We start from the raw sequence: 5,370 nt of genomic DNA on the forward strand, positions 1-5,370 counted from the left end.
GAAGACTGCAGCCTTGCAAAGGCCCTCCTCTTTTGTTTGCCCCCTTTACCTCCCCTTCGCTTCCCTTCCAAGGGAAAGAAAGATAAAACTGACAGAGACAAAAGTGGAACAGGTCTCCAAGACACCGGAAAGGCACAACTGTGGGGGCTGGGGGCAGGGGGACGTCTCCTTAGGAATCCCACCAGGGAGATCTGGTATGAGGTCCATTCTTGGTGGGGATTTCTTTCCCTAGCATACATTTTCACTTCCCACTAGACTGGGCTTAGGGCTTTGAAGAGAGAGGATTTACAAGTAGACCCAACTATCTATCCCCACAACTCCAGGAAATCAGGAGAACGGGACAGACTATTCTGAAGAAGTTGGTCAGGGATCTGGTGACAGGGAAAACATGCCAGCTGCCTATAGCTGTTCCTGCCTTCAGGCCAGAGGGTGGCTGGGGCCCTGCATGGTTTGTTGTACCTGTATAGGCGAAGGGAGCAGAGTGCTATGGGAGGTTATCCAATATTATTGACTGGGTGGCTTAAAAGCAACAGAAATTTATTTCTCACAATTCTGGAGGCTGCAAGTCTGAGCATAGCATAGTCAGGTGAGGGCCCTCTTCTGAGTTACAGACTTGTCATTGTATCCTTACTTGTTGGACGTGGCAAGGGAGTGCTATAGGATTTCTCTTATAAGAACACTAATCCTGTTCATGAAAGCGCCACCCTCTTGATCCAAGCACCTCCCAAAGACCCCACCTCCTAATACCATCAACTTGTGCAGTATGATTTCAACATATAAGTTTCGAGGGACCACAAACATTCAGATCAGAGCAGAGCCCTAGGGAGGAGGTCACTAGGCTCTCAAAGTCCAGCTGGACCTAGTTGCCCTCTCCCACCCTGAGGTCAGCTAGGAGGCCTCTGGTGGGGGTGGGGCAGTGCATAAGCAGTGGACTTGATATCTTCAGCTGTACGCCTGCAGGCCAGAGTTCTATGCTGAATTCGTGCATTCATACAACGTGCGTCTGCAGGATGCCACAAGACATCTGCTGAAACAACGGATGTGAATATTGACCTCACGGGGTTTATGATCTAGAAGGAAAGCCATGTGCTGAGACAGGAGACAGGGGAGGAGGATGGGATGGAGTATGGAAGTCATGGGCTTTCCTTTGGACTTTTTAGATGTTATGTGTTTTGCTCACCAAACAGCTTGAAAAAAGAATTCACATTTGCACATTGTTTCCACTTCCTCACCACCTACTCACTACCCCCCCTTAAATAAGTATTGTCAGGGATGTGTCTCTGTCTCTCTTTCTTTCATACCCACTATTTCTTAACCCTTTAAAAAAAAATTTAAAGCTTTAAAATATGCTCCCATTCCCTACTCTACTCAAACCGCTCTCTCATATGTACCCAATGACCAGAAGTTATCAGGAACCCAAATCAGTAGTATTTGCCTAGTATATGCACTGCCTCTCTGAACCCGCCTATGTCTGTCCCTTGACCCTAGATTCTCCACTTCCCTGATTTAGGGACATGTAATCCCCCAACCCCAACTTCCACATATATTTCTAATCATCCCTTCACCTCTCCTCTCTTTTTTTTTCTCCTCCCTTCCCCTAAATGTCCATCTCCAGATTTTTTCTTTTTCCGAGACCTTCCCCTGAAAATCCCATCTGCTCCGAATTCAGATATCATTTCTAACTAAATGTTTCTCTGCTATAGACAGAACAATTGTGTTCTCCCCCCAAATTCATATGTTGAAATCTAATCCTAGTGTGATGGTGGGGACTTTGGGAGGTGATTAGGTCATGAGGACAGACCCTCACAAATGGGATTAGTGTCCTTATAAAAAAGACCCCAGAGAGTTTTCTTCCCCCTTCCACCACATAAGGACACAGTGAGAAGACAACCTTCTGTGTACCAGAGCGGGCTCTCATCTTATACCAAATCTGCCAGCACCTGGATCTTGGACTTCCCATTCTCCAGAACTGTGAGAAATTTCTATTTATAAGTCACGCAGTTTATGGTATTTTGTTATAGTCGTCTGCGTTGACTGAGACATTCTCCAACCTATATTCATGCAGGCACTCTTTCAGTGCCAGGGGAATACGGCCACGGGGATCATGCTGCTTGCTGATCCTCTAAATTCAGATTGTTTCAAACAAAATGATGAAATGCCATGGAAAACCCGTTTTCCTGTTCCTGTTAACGGCACCATTTCCCTATCACCTTATCTGAAAACTTGATGCTTCCTCCGTCTCCCTCCTGCCTTTACTTTCCGTGTGCTGTCAAGCCAAATCAATTCCATCATCGTAATATCTTTTGAATCTGTAACTTTTCCCCAGCCCTTGTCGGAAAAAATGACCTCATCTAGGATTGCTGCAACAGCGCCTCTAAAAAAATCTCCCTATTTCTTACCTCTTGCAGCTTCCAGTCTCCTTCAACACTGCTATCCCTAAACACATTTCTTTTATAACTCTGCTGCTCAAAAATCCTTCAAGATTCCCTATTGCTTACTCAATTATTTATAAAACTGTAATCTGGCCTTCAACCACTTCCATAATTTAAAAACATCCAGCTTTTTTTTTTTTAAGATTTTATTTATTTGTTTGACAGATAGAGATCACAAGTAGGCAGAGAGGCAGGCAGAGAGAGAGGAGAAAGCAGGGTCTCCAGGGAGCAGAGAGCCAGATGCGGGGCTCAATCCCAGAACCCTGGGATCATGACCTGAGCCGAAGGCGGAGACCTTAACCCAATGAGCCACCCAGGCGCCCCAACATCCAGCTTTTTCTCTTCAACCTAATCTCTAACCAAACTGAATTACTCATCATTCCCACCCCCAGGTCCTTGCCCAGCTGTTCTCAAATCTTAGACCTCTTTCTCTAAACTCTGTCTCTTAAAAACCAAATTGTTTGCTGCTTGTCATGGGTTTCAGACCATATCTGAGCTTGTGCTCATGATGTTCTCCTCCTTCACGTCTGCATCTCCACTTGGCCAAACTATACCCATCCTTCAGGGCTCAGATCAATTCACCCCCTGACTCAAGCCAGAAGGGATTTCTTTCCTATAGGTTGGACTAAAGCAGTGGTTTCTAAACAGAGCTGCAGGCATTCCTTGGAGCACTGATTCTCACCCCTGGCTCTACATTAGAGTCATCTGGGAGCATTTAAAAATCCCAAAGCCCAGGAAACATCCCGAACCAATTAAATCACAATCTCTCAGGCATTAGTATTTTTTTAGCCATCCCCAGGTAATTCCAAAAGACAGCTAAGGTTGGGATACAGGCTTAGAGGCAGTTGAGGGACCACAATGGGAGAAGAGGGAAGCCCAAGAGGTATGGCTTCAACTAGAGCAACTTTCTTTAATAGAAAGGTATGCAGGTCTAACACCCATACATTGTTCATTTTATCTGCATTTTCCCATCTCTTCCCACCTGAGAAGTTGATGTACATGTTTTACTTTGAGAGCTGCTTTGAAGGCAGGAGCCAAATTTGGCTTATCTCTGGTTTTTAGTTCCTTCTCAGGTAAAACATCTTGTACCCATCTTTGTACTCAATTGAATGGAAAAGAATTGGGCAGAGGAAGAAATGAATCACAATGCCTTCTTCCAGATCATTTCCCCCAGCCTCCTGGAGTGAAGTGAAGGTATATTCCTTTGATTCTGGAGTGAAGTGAAGGCATATTCCAATTTGATTCTCCACCTACTTTACCTCAATTCCCTCCCTGCATGGTGCCCTTGGCTCTTGCACAACCATGGACAGAGATTCCATCCTCTGGGAGAGGCTCAGGCCCCTTCTAACATCTACTCGGGAGATTTAATTCCCCCATGATTTGATTCTGGGTCATCATTCCCCCTCATTCATTGAAAATTTAGTGCCTAGGTTACTGCCTTCGTCTCTATTCATTATCTTTGGTGGCTTTGATATCCCTGTAGATCACCATCTAGCATACTGGTCAGTTCCTGGCCTTCCTCACTTCCACTGAGGTTTTCCCCCACTCCTTAGTCACTCTTCTCCCACTGTCATACCTTCAACTTGGTTACCATCAATAACTGCCACCTCTCCCAAATCTGTTCAGTCTTTGCATGTCACCTTTCCGGGCTAGACCATCCGCAGCTCCTCCATTCAACACCCTATTCCAAAAATTCCTCAATCCCACCCAGATCTTCCATCCATCAGCTCTCTCACTACTCATTGATATTTGATCCCCTCAATTTTTCATTCCCCTCAGTACCCAGTGTAGATCCCAAGGTTCAACACTATCATTACATCTCAGCCCTTGTCTTTATATTCCTGGTCTCTCTCCTTCAGACACATTTTAGTCCCGATTCAATCCAACTCTGTCTGTTCCACACCTGCACCCAACAGCTAAATGTGTCTGAGGAAAAACACACAGTCATATTGTCTGGTCTCACTTCCTTTCAGCCCTCAGTATGGCCTGCTCACGTTACCCCAGGCAGTTCACATTCCCCAAATCTGAGGCCGCAGTTTCACAAAATGATGACCTTTCTTCCTATTCAGTGAGAAAATAGAAATTTTCATAAGAGAACTTCCTCCTGGTTTCACTCCCAAATCTATTAGGCCACCTGCATCTCAGCTGTATTTATTGCCTTCTCCTTGTTACTGCAAGAGAAGCTGACCTGCCCCCAGACCCCATCTCATCTGTGTAATGGGATCCTGTCCCTTCTTACCTCTCAGAAACAGAACTTTTGAAATTAACTCCTATCTCTCCTGCACAATCAGTTTTCCCCCTTTAATGAAACATCCCCACCATCATACAAAGATGTATGAAAATATAGTTCCTCTTTGAGAAGAAAAAAAACAAACCTTATTTTCTATTCACCTGTGCAGTGAAAGCACAACATTCAGAAGAGTGGATACCAGGGTGCCTGGGTGGCTCAGTTGTTAAGCGTCTGCTTCAGCTCGGGTCATGATCCCAGGAAGCTGAGATCCAGCCCCACATTGGGCTCCCTGCTCGGCAGGAGGCCTGCTTCTCCCTCTCCCTCTGCTGTTCCCCTGCTTGTGTTCCCTCCCTCACTGTGTCTCTCTCTGTCAAATAAATAAATAAAATCTTAAAAAAAAAAAAAAGAGTGGATACCCCTTGGCAGGAGAGGAATTCCAATCAGAGGGGAATATACACAGGAAACTTTAACAATAACAGGAAATTTTTATTTCTTTTCTTTTCTTTTAAGATTTTATTTATTTATTCGACAGGCAGAGAACACAAGTAGACAGAGAAGCAGGCTCCCTGCTGAGCAGAGAGCCCAATGTGGGGCTTGATCCCAAGACCCTGAGACCATGACCCGAGCTGAAGGCAGAGGCTTTAACCCACTGAACCACCCAGGTACCCCTCTTTTCTTTTTTTTTTTTTTTAAGATTTATTTATTTAT

The sequence above is a fragment of the Martes martes genome, assembly GCF_963455335.1.
Source record: "Martes martes genome assembly, chromosome: 6".
Classification (NCBI taxonomy): domain Eukaryota; kingdom Metazoa; phylum Chordata; class Mammalia; order Carnivora; family Mustelidae; genus Martes; species Martes martes.